A 24,291-nucleotide genomic window follows, 5' to 3' on the forward strand; every position below is an offset into this window, starting at 1 on the left:
GTAAGTGCGAACGGAAGCAAGTGTGTGACTTGTGATTCAGTGACTTTGGATTCAGGGAGTTTGCAAGGGAGGAATCACTGAATTGCGGTTTGCATTTCATTAATATTTTATATTTTGTTTTACTTAACATTTCTGTCTGGTACAATCCCCATTAGGAAATGAGCTCCATATTTGACAATGCCATCCAGTGTACATCTTGCCACATGCATACAATCCTTGATCAGCCGGTCGAGGGTGCATACTGCTGTGCGAGATGTGAGCACGGTTTTGCATTTGGAAGCCCAGGATCTGGATCTAAATGTGCAGCTGGCAACACTGAGATCCATTGACAATATGGAAAGGAATTTTCTGCTCACTGAGCAGGGGCTCAATGGGATAGATGAGGGGGAGGTGGTATTATGGAGCTGCAGGAAAGTGAGGCAGCTAGCTGGGTGAAAGTTAGAAGGTGCGGTAGAGGGAAGAGTGCAAGGGAGGCTAGTCCTGATCTGGCACACCCAAATGAGTTTGCCAAGTTGGCAAATAAGGGGGGTGTCAGTGCAGAGGACCCAGCGGTCATGGTGCACATTGGCACAAATGACAGCGTTAGAGGTAGGTGGAAGGTCCATAAAAACGATTTCATGGAATTAGGCTGCAAGCTTATAGCAAGGACCTCCAAGGTGGTATTCTCTGAAATACTGCCTGTGCCACGCCAGAAAGGCAAAGGGAGATTAGGGAGATAAATAAGTGGCTCTGGTATTGGTGTAGGAATGATAGGTTTGGGTTCTTGGAGAACTGGGACATCTTCTCAGTTGGCTACAGGTTCTACGCTACGGACGGGCTGCACCTCAATGGGGAAGGTGTAGCTGTGCTGGGGGAGAAAATGGCTAGAAGGTTGGAGGAGTGTTTAAACTACGGATGAGGGAGGGTATTCATTTTCTAAGAGGGGAAGATAGTGCAGATAGAGACCTGGGCACAAATAAAGAAATTGTGGGTGGAGACAAGGGGAGGGAGGAAAAATAATAAATTACTGATAGGGGTTTGTTTTAAGTCTCCAAAAATAATGGAAGCAACGGAGAATATCCTCGTAAAGCAAACAGATGAAGTGGCGACTCAAGGAGAAGTCATTATTATGGGGGACTTCAACTACCCTGAAATAGATTGGGGAACGGAAATCTGCAGTTCCAGCAAAGGTACCGTATATACTCGAGTATAAGCCGACCCGAGTATAAGCCGACCCCCCTAATTTTGCCACAAAAAACTGGGAAAACTTATTGACTCGAGTATAAGCCTAGGGTGGAAATGCAGTGTTTATACTGGCCCCATAGATGCCCCAATACAGTGCTCTGCAGTGTTTATACTGGCCCCATAGATGCCCCAATACAGTGCTCTGCAGTGTTTATACTGGCCCCATAGATGCCCCAATACAGTGCTCTGCAGTGTTTATAGTGGCCCCATAGATGCCCCAATACAGTGCTCTGCACTGTTTATATTGGCCCCATAGATGCCCCAATACAGTGCTCTGCACTGTTTATATTGGCCCCATAGATGCCCCAATACAGTGCTCTGCAGTGTTTATACTGGCCCCATAGATGCCCCAATACAGTGCTCTGCAGTGTTTATACTGGCCCCATAGATGCCCCAATACAGTGCTCTGCAGTGTTTATACTGGCCCCATAGATGCCCCAATACAGTGCTCTGCAGTGTTTATACTGGCCCCATAGATGCCCCAATACAGTGCTCTGCAGTGTTTATATTGGCCCCATAGATGCCCCAATACAGTGCTCTGCAGTGTTCATAGTGACCCCATAGATGCCCCAATACAGTGCTCTGCAGTGTTCATAGTGGCCCCATAGATGCCCCAATACAGTGCTCTGCAGTGTTCATAGTGGCCCATAGATGCCCCACATTAATCTGTGCGATGGCCGCTGCTGCTGCAATAAAAAAAAAAAAAAGCCATACTCACCTCGCTACTTGCAGCTCCCAGCGTCTGGTCCCGGCGTCTGTCTGCACTGACTGATCAGGCAGAGGGCGCCGCGCACACTAGTGCGTCATCGCGCCCTCTGACCTGAACAGTCAGAGCGCAGATAGACGCCGGGAAGATGGATCGGCGGCTGGAACGAGGACAGGTGAATATAACATACTCACCTAGTCCTGGCGATCCTCGCGCTGTCCCCTCCTGTCTTCCGCGCTGCAGCTTCTTTCTCTGTCAGCGGTCACCGGCACCGCTGACAGAGAAATGAATACGCGGCTCCGCCCCTATGGGAGGTGGAGCCGCTTATTCATATCTCTAATGAGCGGTCCCACGTGACCGCTGAAGAGAGGAAGAAGCTGCAGCGCGGAAGCCCGTGGGACGGCAGGGACAGCGCGAGGATCGCTGGGACTAGGTAAGTATACCCCAGCGCCCTCACCCCCTCACCCGCCGACCCTGCCACTACCGTGACTCGAGTATAAGCCGAGGGGGGCACTTTCAGCCCAAAAATTTGGGCTGAAAATCTCGGCTTATACTCGAGTATATACGGTAATCAGTTTTTGACAACTGTGAGAGACAATTACCTTTCACAACTGGTTCATGACCCAACAAGAAGGGGGGCACTGCTAGACCTAATATTAACCAACAGGCCAGACCGCATAGCAAATATAAGGGTTGGGGGTCACTTGGGAAATAGTGATCACAAAATAATAAGTTTTCATGTATCCTTTAATAAGATGTTTAGTAGAGGAGTTACAAGGACACTAAACTTCAGGAAGGCAAATTTCCAACTGATGAGAGATGATCTTGGTGCAAATAACTGGGACGATATCCTGAGATATAAAAATACACAAAGAAAATGGGAGACGTTTATTAGCATCCTGGATAGGACCTGTGCATAGTATATACCTTATGGGAATAAACATACTAGGAATAGAAGGAAACCAATATGGCTAAATAGAGCTGTAAGGGGCGCAATAAGTGACAAAGAGAAAGCATTTAGAGAATTAAAGGAAGTAGGTAGTGATGAGGCATTAAATAAATACAGAAAATTAAACAAATTCTGTAAAAAGCAAATCAAGGCAGCAAAGATTGAGACTGAGAGACTCCTTGCCAGAGAGAGTAAAAATAATCCCAAAATATTCTTTAACTACATAAATAGTAAGAAACTAAAAATGATAGTGTTGGCCCCCTTAAAAATAGTCTGGGTGAAATGGTGGATGAGGATAAGGAAAAAGCCAATATGCTAAATGACTTTTTTCAATCAAAATTTACACAAGAAATTCCCATGGCAGACAATATGATCAGTGATAGCAAAAATTCCCCATTAAATGTCACATGCTTAACCCAGCAGGAAGTACGGCGGCATCTAAAAATCACTAAAATTGACAACTCTCCGGGCCCAGGTGCGATACACCCCCGAGTACTGTAGGAATTAAGTACAGTCATTGATAGACCATTATTTTTAATCTTTAAAGAGTCCATAATAACAGGGTTTGTACCACAGGACTGGCGTATAGCAAATGTGGTGCCAATATTGAAAAAGGAGACAAAATAGGGATTTTTGTGTGTACTCACCGTAAAATCCTTTTCTCCAAGCCACTCATTGGAGGACACAGGACCATGGGTGTTATGCTGCTGTCACTAGGAGGCTGACACTAAGCTGAGACAAAAAAAGGTTAGCTCCTCCCCTGCAGTATACACCCTCATGCTGGCTTCCAGAGACCCAGTTCAGTGCAAAAGCAGTAGGAGAATAACAACAAAATATCATGTAACATTAGAGTATAACATGTCAAAAACAGTCAAAAACCAAAAAAGGTAAGGGCGTAGGACTACCTTGTCCTGATGGAAGGCAAGAAAAGGAGCCCGGCAGGATAAAGCGGCCAATTCTGAGACCCGTCTGATAGACGTCACGGCTACGAGGAAGGCAACCTTCCAGGAGAGGACAGAAAGCGGAACGTCCTGAAGGGGTTCAAACGGAGGTTCCTGAAGAACCCCCAGGACCAAGTTGAGATCCCAGGTCTCCAACGGCATTCTGTAGTGGGGTACCACATGGGAGACCCCCTGAATGAAAGTCTTGACTTGAAGGTTGGCAGCGATCCTGCGTTGGAACAACACGGATAACGCTGAGATCTGACCTTTGAGGGAACTCAGTGCCAAGCCGGAATCCAAACCGGACTGAAGGAAATCCAAGATGCAAGGGATAGAGAAAACGAGCGGAGGGTTACCTCGGAGCCTGCAACACAAGAAGAAGGTTTTCCAGGTGCGGTGGTAAATGGAAGCGGAGGACGCCTTGCGAGCGATTATCATAGTGGGAATGACCTGCTGAGAGAAACCAGCTCAAGTCAGAATCCAGGTTTCAACAGCCACGCCGTTAAACATAGGGCCCCTGAGCTCTGGTGGCAGATCGGCCCTTGGCGAAGCAGGTCTGGGCGGTCTGGTAACCGCCAGGGGACGTCGGCTACGAGCTGAACGAGCTCCGCGTACCAAGCGCGACATGGCCAATCTGGAGCGACCAGAATGACCGGAACCCCCTCCGTCTTGATCTTCCGGATCACCTTCGGCAGTAAGGGAAGTGGAGGAAACACGTATGGGAGTTGGAACTGATGCCACGGGGATATCATCGCGTCCACTCCGATAGCCTGGGGATCCCGAGAACGTGCAATGAAGTTGTGAACCTTGGAGTTCAATCTGGACGCCATCAGATCCACGTCCGGGGTCCCCCAGCGAAGGCAGATCTGCCGAAAAACCTCTGGATGGAGTTCCCACTCCCCCGAGGCAAGGCCCTGAAGGCTCAGAAAGTCTGCCGCCCAGTTTTCGACGCCCGGAATGTGCACCGCGGAAATGGTGGAGTGGTTGGCTTCGGCCCAACGAAGAATGTGGGAGACTTCCTGCATCGCCGCCCTGCTGCGGGTACCCCCTTGGTGGTTTATGTATGCCACCGCTGTGACATTGTCCGATTGGACTCGGATTGGGTGACCCGCGAGCAGGGGGTGAAAGCATCTCAGGGCAAGTCTGATAGCACAAATCTCCAGGATGTTTATAGGGAGCCTCGACTCCCGAACTGTCCAACGACCCTGGGCAGAGTGGTGAAGAAACACCACACCCCAGCCGAGGAGACTGGCGTCGGTAGTCACCACTAACCAGCGGATCAGGAGAAAGGACTTCCCCTGGAGGAGAGATGGACCCAGGGTCCACCATACGAGAGATTGTCTGATCCGCGGAGACAAAGGGCAAGGACGGTCGAGGGATAAGGGACTCCTGTCCCAGTTGTCCAGCAGAGCCTGTTGCAAGGGGCGGAGATGGAGTTGAGCGAAAGGAACCGCTTCGATTGCTGCTACCATTTTGCCCAGGATCTTCATGGCGAACCGAATGAATCGCGGGCGAGGATGGCAGAGCGTCCGGGCTCCTTGCTGAAGCTCTTGGGCCTTGGACCGAGGAAGCAAGACCAGTCCCCTTGAAGTGTCCAGGATCATTCCCAGAAAGGAGATCCGTCGGGCAGGAATGGGGGAGGACTTGTCCAAGTTGATCAACCAGCCCAGGCGCGAAAGAGAATCCAAGGTAATGTGGACGCTTGCCTCGCAGGCCTGATAAGACGGACCCTTTATGAGGAGATCGTCTAAGTAAGGCAACACGACTACTCCTCGCGAATGAAGAATGGCCATGACGGCCGCCATGACCTTCGTGAATACCCTGGGTGCCGTGGCAAGGCCAAAGGGTAAGGCCGTGAATTGGAAATGGTCCTCTAGGATGGCAAAGCGGAGGAACCTTTGATGTGGCGGGAATATTGGAATGTGAAGATAGGCATCCTTGATGTCTATCGATGCCAGGTATTCCCCTCTCTCCATCGAGGAGATGACCGACCGGAGCGATTCCATCCTGAAGTGCCGTACCTTTACGCACTTGTTCAGGAGCTTCAGATCCAAAATGGGGCGCACTTTCCCGTCCTTTTTTGGCACGACGAAGAGGTTTGAGTAGAAACCTCTGAACCTCTCGTGTTCCGGAACCGGAACAATGACCCCGCTCTGGCGGAGGGAGCGAATGGCGCAAAGAAGGGCGCGAGACTGAGCTCCCGAACTGGGGAGACGAGAGGGAAAAAACCGAGTTGGAGGGGAGACAGAGAACTCTATTTTGTAGCCAGACGACACCAGATCCCTGACCCATTCGTCGTGGATGACGGAGAGCCAGGCTTGCTGAAAAAGAAGTAGACGTCCGCCTACTTTGGTGGTATCGACTGGAGCCATTCCCGAGTCATTGTGAAGGGAATCTGGCAGGCCTGGAGCTTCTGGTTCTGGGTTGCCTAGGCTTTCCTCGCCAGGACTGATTCGGCCTGAAAGAGGGACGAACATCTCTGTCTGAGCGAGCGGATCGGTCCGATCTGGAAGAGGCGGCAGGATTGGAGCAGGTTGGACTGCTACGAAAGGGCCGAAAATGAAAATATGGCTGGCACTGGAAGGCCGCCTTGGGCCTCTGTTGGGGAAGGAACTTGCTCTTTCCCCCTGTAGCTTCGGAAATAAGCTGGTCTAGCTTTTCTCCAAAAAGACGCCCGCTCTGAAAAGGGAGAGAAATCAGAGATTTTTTAGAGGAGGAATCTGCGCGCCACTCTCTGAGCCAAATAGCTCTTCTGATAGTGATGGCGTTTGAAGCCGCCGTTGCTGCGCAATTCGCTGCATCGAGAGATGCGTACATCACGTAATCACCCGCCATGGCAATCTGTTTAGCAAGGTCCGCCACTTCAGACGGGAGATCCTGTTCTTAAACGGATTTCGCTAGAGCATCTGCCCAGGAAACCATTGCCTTGGCCACCCAAGCCGCGGCGAAGGAGGGAAATAGGGAAGAACCTGAGGCTTCGTACACTGAGCGAGCTAGGCAATCTAGCTGGCGTTCAGTGGGATTCCTAATCGAAGCGCCATCCGGAATGGATAAGAGTGTTTTGGAAGCAAGGCGCGAAACCGGAGGATCTACTAGTGGGGATTCCGTCCAGTCTTTCACGAGATCTGCTGAAAAAGGATACTTCGATTCCAGGGCCTTTTTGCCCGTGAAACGCTTATCTGGACGCTCCCTGTGTCGCCTGACTATATCCAGGAAATCTGGGTGAGAGGCGAAAGTCTTATGAGAATGCTTGGTTCTAGTAAAGGAGATTGAGTGGTCCGGAGCAGAATTAGGGTCGTCGTCCACTTTAAGTGCGTGATTGAATGCCTCAATGAGGGAGTCGACAGTGGATCTAAACTCTGGAGCATCCGGGTCTAAGGATACATCAGACTCATATTCAGAGTCGTGAACGCTATGAGCCCCCAAAGAGGGTGAGCGAGAGGTGGAGCTGCCAGAAGCTGACTGGCGTGGTGAGCGCTCAGGAGAGGTAGTGCGGATCCGTTTTCTGGATGACCGTGCCTCTTTCCGGAGAGAGCGGCCCCTGCTGGCCGACGATTCCCCTGTTACGGAGGGATCTCTTAACACGTGCAAAGGATTACCCCGCTCCCCAGGGGGGTTCTGAATGGATTTGATGGCATTGGCTAAAAAATCCACGGACTGCGAAAGTGAGGCGACCCACGCGGGGGGACTAGGTACGCCGGGGTCGGTGGCGGTGGAGGGCTCCTGGGCACATGGGGCATCGCAGGCTGAGCAGAGGGGGGAACTTTGAGGCCGAGGAAGTGGAGCCTGGCAGGTGGTACACGCAGAAAAAAAGGTCGCATGTACCTTAGAGGATTTTTTAGTCTTTGACTGGGACATGGTGTACACTAATGCAAGATAGACCTCAGGGTCTATAAACTAAGGAAGCGAGGGCGGCGCTGCCGGGGAGAAGCTGACATGGTCTCCTTACCCGTGGTCCTGTGTCCCGCAGAGGAAGAGGGAGACGGCAGGTGGAGTAGGCGACGGCCGGCGTGCACAGCGCTGCACATGGGGGAAGCTGCGGCTGGGAGAGCTGGAGCTGTGGCGTGCAGTGAAGAATCCAAGATGGCCGCCGAGATCAGGGGGAGAGATCTTGCAGACAGCGAGAAGCGCCAGGACTGTGGGGCGGCGCTGCAGGATGACGCGAAAAAGGGGGCGGAGCCTATCAGGATGTGGCCTGCAGCTAGGCCAAAGCCGGGGGACTAAATTTGCGGCTTCGGCCCGGCGCGCAGCCGCTGAGTACCGGAAGCTATGGGGCCCAGAGAAAAAAAGTGCCGCTGCTAAGAGGGAGCCCTCCGGACCGCCAAACGGCCGACCACCCCCCCTCCCCGAGGCACTTACCCCGATAAAGAGCCGCGCAGGGGGGCAGAAGCTGCTGCACACAAGGAACCTGGTGAGGTGTGCCTGAGGCGATAAGGACGGTGCATGGGTGGGGGAGCCTCCATCCACCATCCCCTGAAAGGGGGGTGGAGAGGAACCGTCCACCACCTGCCATCAGCCGCATATACAGTGGTGCTGCAGTGGGGGCTGCACGGACGCCACAACGTAGAGTGCCTCTGATCAGCCGAGGAAAAAACCTGGTGGGCAGGGCAGATGTCCGGCAATAGGCCTGGCTGCAGAAGAGGATACGTAGAGGACCTCCATGTGCTCGTCTGTAAGGGGGGTGGGGGAGATCGGTCCCTAGAAAAGGCCCGTCGCCCCCAAAAATCAGCTCAGGCAGTGGCTTCCCACGTTGCAGGAGAGGGTACGGAGAGGTGAACTCCCGTGCTCGCCTGTTGTTGGTTCGGGGAGATCGGAGCCTTGAAAGGTTCCGTCGCCCCTTCGTCCGATAGAAAAAGGGAAAAAATTAAATCCAGTGTGCCTCCTACGGACACTAAGCTTGAACTGGGTCTCTGGAAGCCAGCATGAGGGTGTATACTGCAGGGGAGGAGCTAACCTTTTTTTGTCTCAGCTTAGTGTCAGCTTCCTAGTGACAGCAGCATAACACCCATGGTCCTGTGTCCCCCAATGTGGCGAAGGAGAAAACTGAACTCGGAAATTATAGGCCAGTAAGCTTAACCTCTACTGTGGGTAAAATCCTGGAGGGCATTCTAAGGGATGCTATACTGGAGTATCTGAAGAGGAATAACCTCATGACCCAGTATCAGCATGGGTTTACTAGGGACCGTTCCTATCAAACAAATCTGATCAATTTCTATGAAGAGGTAAGTTCCGGACTGGACCAAGGGAACGCAGTGGACGTAGTGTATATGGACTTTTCAAAAGCTTTTGATACAGTGCCACACAAAAGGTTGATACATAAAATGAGAGCAATGGGAATAAGGGAAAATATGTGTAAGTGGGTTAAGAGCTGGCTCAGGGATAGGAACCAAAGGGTGGTTATTAATGGAGCACACTCGGACTGGGTCACAGTTAGCAGCGGGGGTACCACAGGGGTCAGTATTGGGCCCTCTTCTTTTTAACATATTTATTAATGACCTTGTAGGGGGCATACAGAGCAGAATTTCAATATTTGCAGATGACACCAAACTCTGCAGAGTAATCAATACAGAGGTGAACAATTGTATATTACAGGAGGATTTATGTAAACTAGTAGCTTGGGCTGATAAATGGCAAATTAGCTTTAATGGGGATAAATGTAAGGTCATGCATTTGGGCAGAAGAAATAAGATGTATAATTATGTGCTTAATTGTAAAACACTGGGCAATACTGTCACTAAAAAAGACCTGGCGGTATGGGTGGATGACAAACTCACATTTAGTGGTCAGTGTCAGGCAGCTGCTGCAAGGGCAAATAAAATAATGGGATGCATTAAAAGAGGCATAGATGCTCACGAGGAGAACATAATTTTACCTCTATACAAGTCACTAGTGCGACCACACTTAAGCTAGGTTCACATCTATGCTAATCTAGATCTTCAATTGAAATTGGCTGTTGCCTTTGCTTGTCAAGAAGAAAGAAGAAGACAAAGACTGAAAAGACGTCGTCGTCGCTACTGGCAATACCCCATCCTTAAACTCCAAGAGAGCCGTGTCTAAATGGCGCATTTTGGGAACACCAATCAATCTAAAAATTGAGACAATTGATGAGGTTGTGAAAGCATGTGTTGTTATGCACAATTACATCCTGGCAAAAGAGAGACCCAACTTAGAACCTGAGGAACCTGTTACTTTGCATGATTACTAAGATCACCCTCTGAGGACTACAGTGGAAGTTGCCCAGATGAGGGATAAGTTTGCTGCATACTTTATTTCTAATAAGGGACGTGTGGCATAGCAAGACAGAATGGTTTAAGCTGCTAAGTATGTACTTGTAATGTTTAAATGTACCTGTAATGTTTGCTGAATTAAATAATAAAATACCTGTAGTAAAACACTTGTTACAAGTTCCTTCAACAATACAATACACACGTGTGTTTGCAGCGGCAACGCTTAAAGAGACAAAGGAAACACAGATATTGTGCAAAGAAAATAAACATTTATTTAACAAAAAAATAATTGGGTTTAGGATTGGGGTCTATCTGAGGGTGAGATGGGGTGGACCTTGGGGGTGTGGAGCTGTGATGATTGGGTGCTAGTTGATGAGGAAGGTGTTACAGGGGTTACAAATTGAAGGATTGAATCATGGATGGAATCATGGGAATGGATAGACAAGCTGGAAGGGACAGACACAAGCAAAGGTATTGACACATTTGACAACAGAGACACATTGGTAGGTGAGGGTGGATGTGGTGGGTCCAATTTTGTCAGGGTTTTTTGCCTCCGGGTCTTCGTCCTGGTGGGAATGCGTTTAGTTTTGTGCCTTTGTTTTCTTGGCCAAGTGAGATTGCTGGCCTTTGTAGCGGTCTTCTGATGTGGTGCTGGACTGGGCAGCATGGTGGATGATGCTGGCTGCAGGGGTACTGAACTTGGGAAAAGTAGTGGTGGATGCTGCAGGGGTACTGAACTTGGGAGCATGGTGGATGCTGCCAGCTGCAGAGGTGCTGAACTTGGGAGCGTGGTGGGTGCTGCTGGCTGCAGGGATGATGAAGTCGGCAGCGTGGTGGATCTGTGAACTGGATGTGGTGGTGGTGGTAGAGGACAGTTCAGTGCTGTGGGAGTTTGAAAGTTGATGTTCGGCTGCTGGTAATATCCTCCGGCCTCTGGATTGTAGCTTTGGGACTTCTGCTGCTGCTGCAATACGTGGCTGTAAGCAGCCTGGCAGGCCTGCATGACGTTGATCTGGAATTGAGGGGTAAGGTTTTCCATCACTTCCCACTCTATTGAAGAGAAAAAAAATGTTGTGCTGGTCTCTCAAGGTCAGCTTCCAGGCGGCAAAGGCGTTTGTTGACATTCTGTAGAAGTGTGTTCACATGAGTGAACCCACTCTTCAGTCTATCACCAAGCACCTTAATCCCATACTGGAAGACCGAGCTTAAGTGCATAAACTCAGGCATGTGTGACCTCTCCCAGGCCCTCTGCCGCTGACGAGAAGACCCAACAAAAGCAGAGGGCAGAGGGCTGGGAGAGGGGAAAACTTGATGGACCAGCGGCTGCCTGTTCCTCAGTTTGTGAGGCCTGACAGGTTGCTACATCGCTGGTGGATGTTTTGGATTGTGCCTGTTCGATGAGGGGCCGCTCCAACAGAGGACAATCCAGGTAGTGTGGTGCTGCACCAGGTTCTGTGGTGAAAATAAAATAAAAACAAAAGGTTAAATAATAGTAAGACAACTCAAAAGATACTCACGTTTGTGTAGCAGGCCTCAGAAAAGCAAGACTACGTGGTATTTGTATATTCTTATTATCCTTTGGGCAGCACCACTTTTAACCTGGTTCTCTTGTCTCACATCCTTGTTGAAGCGATCTTTCATCGAGCGCCAACGCACTCTTATTCTCTTCACTGTGAAGGGGAAAAAAAGTAAAAAATTAATTGTAAAACAATGCACCTACATTTACAGTTTCACTGGCGCGTCAGACCACATTGCAATACTTACCAAAATCATTTTTGGTACATGGCGTGGCACGGTCCCAATCATGCAGCAGCGATCTGGCCACTTCTTCCCAGAGTCGTCGACTCACAACAAAGTCGGAGTGCTGACGATCACGGGTGTCCCACAACGTTACCTGCTCTTGCACAAGGTGAATTAGTTGCTAGATTTCAATGTCCTGTTTGGCTTTTTGCTGTTCTGGAACCTATAGATCAAGTAAAGCAAAATAATTTTACGTACAAATGAAAAAAAAAAAAAAATCAATTACAACTCTGATGAAAAGAATACTTACACCACGTCTTTCCTCCTTAGACACATGAGCCCGACGACCCTAGGAAGAATCATTTCCACTCAACTGCTCCTGCTTTTCATCAGTGGAAGGTACCTGTAAAGAAATTACATGATTTAACACAGGTATAGTATTGCCAGTCAATACATACCAATCAGTATAGCAAATGTGGACCCGTGGAAGCGCCAGGAGGGCGCGAAACGGCCGTCGTCAGGCTTGCCGCACTTCATGTTTTTGTACCCCCGGCTGTGATGTTTTTTACTCAATAAAAGTTACCTCTCGTGATGGATCAGTGAGTGCTGCCTTTCCTGTTTTCTTCTTTGATTGGTATAGCAAATGTGATTACATAGGCTGGTTTCAAACTTGCGTTTTAAAACGCATGCGTAAAAAAAAAACGCATGGTGAAAAAACGCATGTAAACGCGTGCAAACGCTGCGTTTTTTTTACGCATGCGTTTTGCATGTGGTGAAAAAAACGCGGCGTTTTAACGCGTTTACATGCGTTTTTTCATGCGTTTGCGTTTTTTAAACGCATGCAGATAAATGTGCGACAGCTGCCAATCATCAAAATAAAATAAAAAACCCACTATAAACAGAAAGAGCTAGGGTTAGGGGTAGGGTTAGGGATCCTAACCCTAACCCTAAAGGGATCCTAACCCTACCCCTAACCCTACCCCTACCCTTAAAGGGATTAGGGTTAGGGGTAGGGGTAGGGTTAGGGGTAGGGTTAGGGGTAGGATCCCTTTATCAATTTTATGGTTTGGGGTGGTTTATCAGTGTGTTTTTTTGTTTTTTTTTTTAATAAAAACGCATGCGTTTTTAACGCATGCACACGCATGTGGTTAAAAACGCAGGTGTTTACATAGACAGCAATGCATTTTTTTGCGGCAAAAAAACGCATGCGTTTTTTTGCGGCAAAAAAAAAACGCCGCTAAAATTACTACATGTTGCATTTTTGCAACACAACGCATGCATAAAAAAGACGCATGCGGTGGAAAAACACGGCAAAACGCATGCAAAAAAACGCATGCGTTTTTAATGTGAAGTATAAGGGAAAAAACGCATGCGTTTTTTTTGCGTTTTTTACCGCAAAAACGCAAAAAAAAAACCGCAAATGTGAAACCAGCCATCATCGGTGTCATGTCCACCCTGGGAAGCAGTCAGTTCTTCACTTGAGGACATGGTTGAAGAGCAGGCAGCAGTCAAGTGAAACACTACAGAAAAAAAAAAAAGAAAACAAAATTTAAACTTGTTAAGAGCCAAACACAATGTAGCCCCCCCCCCCAAAAAAAAAAATGGACACCAATACTTACATTACAGGAAGTAGTCCAACAGCACAGCAGTCAGCACAGGACAGGGACAGATGGCAGAACCAGGACAGATGGCAGCACCGGGACAGACGCCAGCACCGGGACAGACGCCGGCACCAGGAGACAACCAGTCTAAAGGAACAGAAAGAAAACTAAGAGAGACAGACAATTTCATACTTACATAGCCAGTGTTGTCCTCACCAGGATGGCAGCACCAGGACAGACGCCAGCACCAGCAGAGAGGGCAGCACCAGCAGAGACGGCAGCACCAGGAGACAACCAGTCAAAGGAACAGATAAAAAAAATTGAGACAGATATTTTCAAAGATTCTATGCTTACATAGCTAGTGTTGTTCTCACTAGGACGGCAGCACCAGGGCAGACGCCAGCACCAGTAGAGACGGCAGCAACAGGAGACAACCAGTCTAAAAGGAACAGAAAAATAAATTTGTACAAAGTACAGACAGCAGTGAGAGAGACAGACAGACATTCTCAAAGCTTCTATACTTCCATCCAGAGTCTTGTGCTTCCATCCAGAGTCTGGAGAGTAATGGATTACCTGTCTCCAGACCACCCTTTATACATCAGTGATTTTGCAGGTGGTAACATAGTTTCCTGGACATGATTAGTGGGAAGTACGCATGCCTATCGAACACATGCGTATGTATGTCCTTGCGTACCAATGCGTTCCCATAGACAGTAATGCATTTTTTGGCGCAATCGACCACATGTGGACGATTGCGCAATATTTGACTCCTCAAAAAATACAACATGATGCGTTAGTTGCGCCCCACTGCACACTGCAAAACGACGCATGCGTACGCAAAAGCATGCGAGCGTCCTTGCGTACACCATGTTAAATATATGTACGCATGACGCATGCTGATCTATGCGAATCAAACGCTGCGCACAAAGATGCAAATGTGAAACCAGCCTTAGGGTATGTGCACACGTTGCGGATTTCCTGCGGATCACCAGCGTTTTTTTTTTAAGGTGCAGAAATGCTGCAGATCTGCAAGTGATTTAGAGTACAATGTAAATCAATGTGAAAAAAAAAAAAAACGCTGTGCTAATGGTGCGGAAAATTCCGTGCGGAAACGCTGCAGATTAAAAGAAGTAGCATGTCACTTATTTTTTGTGGATCTGCAGCGTTTTTGTACCCATTCCATTATAGAAATCCGCAGGGGTGAAAAAACGCAGTAAATCCGTAAAACACCCGCAACAAAATCGCACAAAATCCGCACAACAACCGCTACAAATCCGCACCTGCGTTTTCTGCCAAGAGATGCAGAATCCGCACCAGAAATTCATAAGCCTAATCCGCAACGTGTGCACATAGCCTTAGAATATTGTGCACAGTTCTGGTCTCCGGTGTATAAGAGAGACATAGCTGAACTGGAGCGGGTGCAGAGAAGAGCGACCAAGGTTATTAGAGGACTGGGGGGTCTGCAATACCAAGATAGGTTATTACACTTGGGGCTATTTAGTTTGGAAAAACGAATGCTAAGGGGTGATCTTATTTTAATGTATAAATATATGAGGGGACAGTACAAAGACCTTTCTGATGATCTTTTTAATCATAGACCTGACACAGGGACAAGGGGGCATCCTCTACGTCTGGAAGAAAGGTTTAAGCATAATAACAGACGCGGATTCTTTACTGTAAGAGCAGTGAGAATATGGAACTCTCTGCCGTATGATGTTGCAATGAGTGATTCATTACTTAAATTTAAGAGGAGATTGGATACATTTCTGGAAAAGTATAATGTTACAGGGTATATACACTAGATTCCTTGATAGGGCGTTCATCCAGGGAACTAGTCTGATTGCCGTATGTGGAGTCGGGAAGGAATTTTTTTCCCCAATGTGAAGCTTACTTTTTGCCACATGGGGTTTTTTGCCTTCCTCTGGATCAACATGTTAGGGCATGTTAGGTTAGGCTATGAGTTGAACTAGATGAACGTAAAGTCTTCCTTCAACCTGAAAAACTATGTTACTGTCACTATGTTACTAAGGCTACTTTCACACATCAGGCTTTTTGTTTTAGGAAAAAACTGGGAAGTAAAAAATCCATGCGCATTAAAGAAGGCCGTATCCAGCTAAAAAACGGATCCGCCGCATCAGTTTTTCACAATTTACGTTGGATCCGTTTTTTTTTTTTTAAAATGAGCCTGATTTAGCCTGAAAACAAAAAACTGATGTGTGAAACTAGCCAAAGGGGGTGCTAGCAGGAACGCAGGGAAAGGGAGGAATGAGGCACACAGTGCACACAGGACCTGAACTAGGCTGGTCACGTGATCACTGCACGGACGATCGGGCGGAGCTATCACACGAAAACGGAGGGTCTACAAAAACACAGGACACAGAGTACTAAGACAGAGACGTAGTCAAAGGCTAAGCCGAGGGTCGGGAGCCAGACGGGAGTGAGGTACCAAGGGGCAAAACAGCAGATTAGTCAGAGACAAGCCAAGGGATCAGAAAGCCAGGACAGACAGAGAAGTACCAAGCAGAAAACAGGGGCAATAGCCAGGAGACAAACCGGGTCACACACAGCAAGGCACACACGCACAGAGGCACAAAGATTACAGATGAATAACCTGGGTCAGCTATCTCAAACTGAGTAGACGGAAGTATAACCGACTCAGAACCCAGGAACCACCAGTATTAAATAGCCGCCTCAGAACCAAAGAGAGGCGGACTAATTTAACCCAGACCTGACCAGGACAGAGGTAGAACCAGCGCATCCAGAGTCATGACACCTTGTACCTGAATCGACTGTCATCTTCCTAAGCATGTTGTTACCTTTTTCTCTATGTGCATGCAACAGGTGGCGTAATCGACCTTCGAAGATGAAGCCAGGTTGTGACCTTCCGGTCAACTGGCCTTATATCTGAATGGACTGTCATCTTCCTACACTTGTCGTCACCTCCTTTCTGTGCATGCCACAGGTGGGGTAATCGACCATGGGAGCACTGAAGTAACAGCTGCTCTTATCCCAGCAAGCCAGCGAAAGGGTGAGACTCTGTAATGAGCACCATCTTGGAGTATTTAGCTGGAACTGTTCTGTGTGTTGTCCATTTTGTGGTTCAATAAATTATTGCCACACTGTTTTACCCTCACCCTGTGTTGTCTGAGTAGCATTATGTACACGTTAAAGAGAAAACGGCCGTTCGGTGGAACAATTCCCACCGACCCCGTGTCTTCACATTAATTCATTAAAAAAGTCTGAAAATGGCGCGAGAGCTGCTACTGCACAGGCGGTACCATCTTGCTAGAGAAAAAAAAATCCAACTTCAAGATGGCACCGCCAAAGCATGCGCAGTAGCAGCTATCGGATCGCCGATACCTGCTACTGCATACTCAGCTCCATTTTCAACCTTTTTATTTAATGACAATGTATACCATAAAAAAATTATTAACTGCACATTACACATGAATTCAGGCTGCAGCATAGGCGTGACAGCTGGCGCCTGCCTGCAGAAGGGGATTTTGTGCTTGAATATTAACAATATTCATTATGTAAAAATGGGCCAGGTCACTGAGGGATCTGTGATCTGTCAGAAGCCATGCTGATGAATACCTAATCAGAGCACCACATAAAGCCCCCCATAGGCCGCCCCGGAGCACGAGCATATCATGAACTCAAAACTGAAAATAAAGATTAAACAACAACCACAAGACGGATTTCATCACCAGGTATCACTGTAATCAGTATAACGGTGCCAACCTAACACTGATACTGCTGACAGGTTCCCTTCAACATTTAAGCCTCACTTCAGGGTCTGATGGCACAGCATGCAAATCACCTGTCGCTTGTCTGCAGCACTTTCCCTGACAAAATACCATGCCGGCAAACTTTTTTGAGTTGGCTTTGGTGTGCTCATTTCAGTGACACTTTGGGCAGTAGTAGCCGACGTACTAGTAACATAGTAACATAGTTAGTAAGGGGTTAGGGGTAACCCACTGTGCCTTTGCACCTTGCTGCCTTATTTTGCTGTGCTGCTTGGGCAACATGGCAATCTCCTATTCCTCCGAACTGCGCACATCACTAAGATTGCCTTTGCTCCATGTGAGGTCTAAGACCTCACCATCCCCCACATCTTCTTCCACCGACTCCTCAAGCCTGCCCTCCTTGCCAGTCTGCACACTGCAGAAAGTCGCTGCAGTTGACAACTGAGTTTCGTCATCATCTGACATGTCCTGCAGTGCTCCACTGACCATGCACATTAGTAAGTGGAAGGCACTTACTCATCCTCCAACATAGCAAGTGGTTGGTTATCAATGCAGTCAGTCTCCTCCACTTCTGGGGCAGGGGCAGGTGGATGGGCCACAGAACCACAACCAGAGGAGTCATCAAAAAGAAAAGAGACTGCTGCATGACTTTGGACTTTGACTGATCGGCTGATGTGCAAGGGGTGAGGTGGAAGCCGGATGACTATGGCCGTCAGGTGGGTGGAAGATAATGCGAAGGAACTGGAGCCCTTCTCAGCCATCCAATCTAACACCTTGTGGCCTCAGCATTCGTGCAGCAGTGTTCAGGCCTAGGAAAGGACGCAGAACATCCTGTCACCCGCATGTACCACAGAAAGGTGTTGTATTTTGGCACATAGCAGGTACAAAATGACCATATCCTCTCCCTGCATCGGCTACACCACCACCATCAGCAGCACCATAGGCACGTGATGCTCTCATTTTTGGAAGTGGTTTCTCTAAACACTAATCTCAAAGAGATGGCGGAAGAGTAGATTTGTTAATTTGCAGTACTGGAAAGCACACAGCTGTCCTGAAAAACTATTTATTTGACCTATAAATGGCAACGAGGTGGCTGATGCCAATTATTTACTTCCCAGACCACTAAAACACAAAGCAGCCTAAAGGCACAGTACTCGAACAGGCGGATGGTGCAGAGTACACACAGCGGCTTTTCTGCAGAGTGCGCAGTCAGAATCTGTCCTTACATTACTGAGAGCATAATGTAACAATCCATCGTGATCCGACCTTTATAAAGGCCGGGTCACGTGCTGCGCCGGCCAATCACAGCCATGGCATGGCATTGATCGCTTCGGAAGTGCCCATAGTCTATTAGAATATTGCTTGATGTACTACAGCCTTTCTACAAGCTTTATTAGACTGGGGAACCCAAATAGGAAAACAGATGTACAGTAAGTCAGTGTTCGGGGTTTGGTAACGGACACTAGGTGTCCAGTGCGTACAATGTACTTTACCATCCGGGTTAGTTCATCCCTAGTAGCAGCAGAAAAGCAACAAAATAGTCTCAGCGCTGAAGGGGTTACTGCCCCCCCCCCCAAGTAATGGGGAATGTCCAGCACCTACCTCCACCTGCAGAGCTGCACACCACATATATGGCTGCTCTGTGCGCACAGGACCTGTGATGAGGTCACATGAGGGGAGGAGTCAGGGGTCACATGATCAGGGGCCTCAGTGTATGCAGGACTCTGCTTTAAGTTTATGTGTGGGGTCAAGAGGGGTTTACAGTGTGGATGTAGCAGAGCCGTGTGTGTACGAGATGTACGGAGCGGAGCCGTGTGTGTACGAGGTGTACGGAGCGGAGCCGTGTGTGTACGGAGCGAAGCCGTGCGTGTACGAGGTGTACGGAGCGGAGCCGTGTGTGTATGAGGTGTACGGAGCAGAGCCGTGTGTGTACGAGGTGTACGGAGCAGAGCCGTGTGTGTACGAGGTGTACGGAGTAGAGCCGTGTGTGTACGAGGTGTACGGAGTAGAGCCGTGTATGTACGAGGTGTTCGGAGAGGAGCCATGTGTGTACGAGGTGTACGGAGCGGAGCCGTGTGTGTACGAGGTGTACGGAGCGAAGCCGTGCGTGTACGAGGTGTACGGAGCGGAGCCGTGTGTGTATGAGGTGTACGGAGCGGAGCCGTGTGTGTACGAGGTGTACGGAGCGAAGCCGTGTGGTTACGAGGTGTACGGAGCGGAGCCGTGTGTGTATGAGGTGTACGGAGCAGAGCCATGTATGTACGAGGTGTACGGAGCGGAGCCGTGCGTGTACGAGGTGTACGGAGCGGAGCCGTGTGTGTATGAGGTGTACGGAGCAGAGCCATGTATGTACGAGGTGTACGGAGCGGAGCCACGTGTGTACGGAGCGGAACCGTGTTTGTACGAGGTGTGTGGACGGAGCAGAGTCGTGTGTGTGCGAAATGTTGCCCCACAGTCTGGTGATGTCAGTGCAGACATCCTTAAGAACATGTGCCTGCTATGCATTGGCCGGAGGCAGAAGTAGCGCTCTGGAATACTCAAGGATACCCTCATTGAGGCTAGGGCGCATACACATCGGCTCACTGCACAACATGACTAAGGCTACTTTCACACTAGCATCGGAATCTCCCCGTCGCAATGCGTCGGGCAGAGATTCCGACGCTAGCGTTTGACGCACTGCACAACGGGTGCAGCGGATGCATTTCTCCGGCGCATCCGCTGCCCCATTGTGAGGTGCGGGGAGGTGGGGGCGGAGTTCCGGCCGCGCATGCACGGTCGGAAAAAGCGGTCCGTCAGGAGCAAAAAACGTTACATTTAACGTTTTTTGCTCCCGGCGGTCCGCCACAACACGGTGCAACCGTCGCACGACGGTTGCAACGTGTGGCAAAGCGTCGCAATGCGTCGCCAATGTTAATCTATGGGTCAAAAACGCATCCTGCAAACAACTTTGCAGGATGCGTTTTTTGCCATAGACGACGCATTGCGACGTCTGGCAAAAAACGCCAGTGTGAAAGTAGCCTAAGGCTATTTGCGCACGTTTAGTATTTCAGAAATGTCTGCAAGGTTTCTACATCTCTCTGTATGCGTTTGTGTACAGCAAGGAAGGCTTTTTGAGCTAAATACAGATATTTTAAAATCAATTTTTGTGATGTAATTTCTTGGTTCAACATCACCTTTTTAATTCTGATGCAGTGTGGCATCATGGTAGTGGGATTAGTGCTATGTGTAAGCAGCTGTCATTGACACCTAGCCCTAGGCTTAGTAATGAAAAGGTGTCAACCTGGCAACCTCATAACTAAGTCGGTAAGTAAACACACACACATTGTCACCAGCCTATGTAGGAGCTTTCACACAAAGAACCCATATAGGCTGTCACCAAACAGCAACTGTTAATTTCAAAGGAAAAATAAAAAATTAAGTGGGTTCCCGTGCAATTTTCATAACTAGCAGAGGGAACGCTGAGGGCTGATATTAATATTCTGTGAAGGAGCCAATAGCCATAATGGTTTCCAGGCTATTAATATCAACTCACAACTGTTTGTTTAGCTGTTTAGCTTTTTTCAAGCTGGTGTTATAAAGTATTCTAATTTACTGAGATAATGACTTGTGGGTTTTCATTGGCTGTAAGCCATAATCATCAACATTAACAGAAATAAACATTTGAAATAGATCACTCTGTTTGTAATGACTCTATATAAAATATGAGTTTCACTTTTTGTATTGAAGAACTGAAATAAACGGACTTTTTGATGATAATCTAATTTTGTGAGAAGCATCTGTATATATTAACATAGTAGCATAGTTATTAAGGTTCAAGGAAGACTTTAAGTCCATCTAGTTCAACCCATAGCCTAACCTGACATGCCCTAACATGTTGGTCCAGAGGAAGGCAAAAAAAAAACCATGTGGCAAAGACAGCGTCGGACTGGAGCACCTTGGGCCCACCAGAGAAAATCATTCTTGGGGCCCACTATGTAGCTACATAGAAATAGATACAAGACCACCAATTGTGCGGTAAAAAGCGCTAATATCAGGGTATAATATAAGGTAGTTCACGTCTTAATAATGTAGCAAGGGTTGGGGTAGCCCCCTCACAGAATATAATGTAGCCCCCTCATAAAATATAATGCAGTCCCCTCTCATAGAATATAATGCAGCACCCCACAAAATATAATGCAACCCTCTCAGGTATGACGCAGTCCCCACCATAGAATATAATGTAGCACCCCCATAGGGTATAATGCAGCCCCCCCTCATATAGTATAATGCCACCCAGCACAGAATATAATGTAGTCCCCTGAGAGAATGCAGTTCCACCACAGAATATAATGCAGCCCCCCCATAGAGTATACTGTAGCCCCCTCATATAGTATGATGTAGCCCCCATAATATTATGTAGTCCCCTGAGAGAATAATGCAGCCCCACCACAGAATATAATGAAGCCCCCCATAGAGTATACTGTAACCCCTCATATAGTATGATGTAGCCCCCATAATATAATGTAGTACCTTGAGTATAATGCAGTCACCCCACAGAATATAATGTAGCCCCCCAGGGCCGTATTTAGAGTTTCTGCTGCCCTTGGCACTTTTAGCGCTGCCTCCCCTTTTGGTGAGTATGACACTATCGGCAGTGACTTTGGCAAAAATCGCTGATGTGAAAGTCGCCTTTTGCAGCAGATCGGGCAGTTTTTCTGCATCTGCCGCGTAACGGATCACTTATGGCAACACTGCGTTCGGCCTCAGTCATTCTCTATGGGATTTGCGGCACTTGCCGTGATCTGGCAAATGTGGTACCATACCTCCCAACTTTTGAAGAAGGGAAGGAGGTATAAAGTTTGCGGGGCGCGTAGTGCGCCGCGGCAAATTTTAGGCCACGCCTCTGACTAGACCCATTTCACAACTAGTCACACCCATATCCACGTTCCAACCGCAGCCATTTAGCACTGCTGATCACACTGTTTTATATACAATAATTATAAACAAAAAAATATGGCCACACAGTGCTCCATACTGTATAATGACCGCACATGATGCTCAATACTGTATAACGGCCACCACACATGATGCTCCATAGTGTATAACGGCCACACAGTTCTCCATACTGTATAATGACCACACATGATGCTCAATACTGTATAACGGCCACCACACATGATGCTCAATACTGTATAATGACCGCACATGATGCTCAATACTGTATAACGGCCACCACACATGTTGCTCAATACTGTATAATGACCGCACATGATGCTCAATACTGTATAACGGCCACCACACATGATGCTCCATAGTGTATAACGGCCACACAGTTCTCCATACTGTATAATGACCACAAATGATGCTCAATACTGTATAACGGCCGCACATGATGCTCCATACTGTATAATGATCCCACATAATGCTCCATACTGTATAATGACCACACATGATGCTCCATACTGTATAACGGCCGCACATGATGCTCCATACTGTATAATGATCCCACATAATGCTCAATACTGTATAATGGCCACACAATGCTCAATACTGTATAATGACCACAAATGATGCTCCATACTGTATAACGGCCACACATGATGCTCCATACTGTATAATGACCACAAATGATGCTCCATACTGTATAACGGCCACACATGATGCTCCATACTGTATAATGGCTACACATGATGCTCCATACTGTATAATGATCCCACATAATGCTCAATACTGTATAATGACCACAAATGATGCTCCATACTGTATAACGGCCACACATGATGCTCCATACTGTATAACGGCCACACATGATGCTCCATACTGTATAATGACCCCCCTCCTGTATGCATGGCTCATCTCCCTCCTATCCCGTATACATAGCTCATATTACCCCTCCTGTATGCATGGCTCATATTCCCCCCTGCATGGCTCATATTCCCCCCTGTATGGCTCATATTCCCCCCTGCATGGCTCATATTCCCCCCTGCATGGCTCATATTCCCCCCTGCATGGCTTATATCCCCCCCTGCATGGCTCATATTCCCCCCTGCATGGCTTATATCCCCCCCTGATGGCTCATATTCCCCCCTGCATGGCTTATATCCCCCCCCTGCATGGCTCATATTCCCCCCCTGCATGGCTTATATCCCCCCCCTGCATGGCTCATATTCCCCCCCTGCATGGCTTATATCCCCCCCTGCATGGCTCATATTCCCCCCCTGCATGGCTCATATTCCCCCCCTGCATGGCTCATATCCCCCCCTGCATGGCTCATATCCCCCCCTGCATGTCTCATATCCCCCCTGCATGGCTCATATTCCCCCCTGTATGCAGGCTTATCTCTCTGCTCCTGCTCCTGCTCGGCGCGCCGGCTTATGTCCTCCTTCATTCCCCCCCCCGTTCCCCCGTCCCTCATACTCACCTGTCTTCCCACTGCACGGCCGTGCCGACATCCCTCGCGCTCTGTCCCGACTCCAGGCGGCGGCGCCGGCGCAGCACCTTCTTCCTGCTTGAGCGGTCATGTGACACCGTTCATTAAGATCATGAATATGCGCATATTCATGATCTTAATGAGCGGTGTCACGTGACCGCTCGTGCAGTGCAGACGCCGAGACCATCGCTGGAGCAGGCAGGGTGAGTATTCAAGGCGAGCAGGCGAGCGGGCGGGCGGCGGCGGGGGGGGCCCTGGAGCGGGGGGAGGGCCCTGGAGCGGGGGGAGACCCTGCCAGCAGATGCCAGTGTCAGGGCCCACCGGAGGATCCTCCGGTTCCCCGGTGGGCCAGTCCGAGCCTGGGCAAAGAGTAAGCTCCACTTTGGGGAAAAAAATTCCTTCCCGACTCCACATACGGCAATCAGCCTAGTTCCCTGGATCAAAACCCTAACAAGGAATCTAGTATATATACCCTGTAACATTATACTTTTCAGGAAAGGCATCCAGTCCCCTCTTAAATTTAAGTAATGAATCACTCATTACAACATCACACAGCAGAGAGTTCCATAGTCTCACTGCTCTTACAGTAAAGAATCTGCGTCTGTTATTATGCTTAAACCTTCTTTCCTCCAGACGTAGAGGATGCCCCCTTGTCCCTGTCTCAGGTCTATGATTAAAAAGATCATCAGAAAGGTCTTTGTACTGTCCCCTTATATATTTATTCATTGAAATAAGATCACCCCTAGCG

General features: G+C 48.5%; 1 protein-coding gene across 1 annotated transcript in view; it reads right to left on the reverse strand.

Annotated features, from left to right (window-relative positions):
- LOC138663853 (oocyte zinc finger protein XlCOF22-like) overlaps positions 1-18,778 on the reverse strand; it is a 54,526-nt gene extending 35,748 nt beyond the window's left edge. Inside the window, exon 1 of the mRNA XM_069750205.1 lies at positions 18,737-18,778. The gene's annotated coding sequence lies outside the window, so the exon portion shown is untranslated. The remainder of the gene's footprint in view (positions 1-18,736) is intronic.
- Positions 18,779-24,291: the final 5,513 nt, after the last annotated feature.

Source organism: Ranitomeya imitator, chromosome 2, assembly GCF_032444005.1.
Source record: "Ranitomeya imitator isolate aRanImi1 chromosome 2, aRanImi1.pri, whole genome shotgun sequence".
Classification (NCBI taxonomy): Eukaryota; Metazoa; Chordata; class Amphibia; order Anura; family Dendrobatidae; genus Ranitomeya; species Ranitomeya imitator.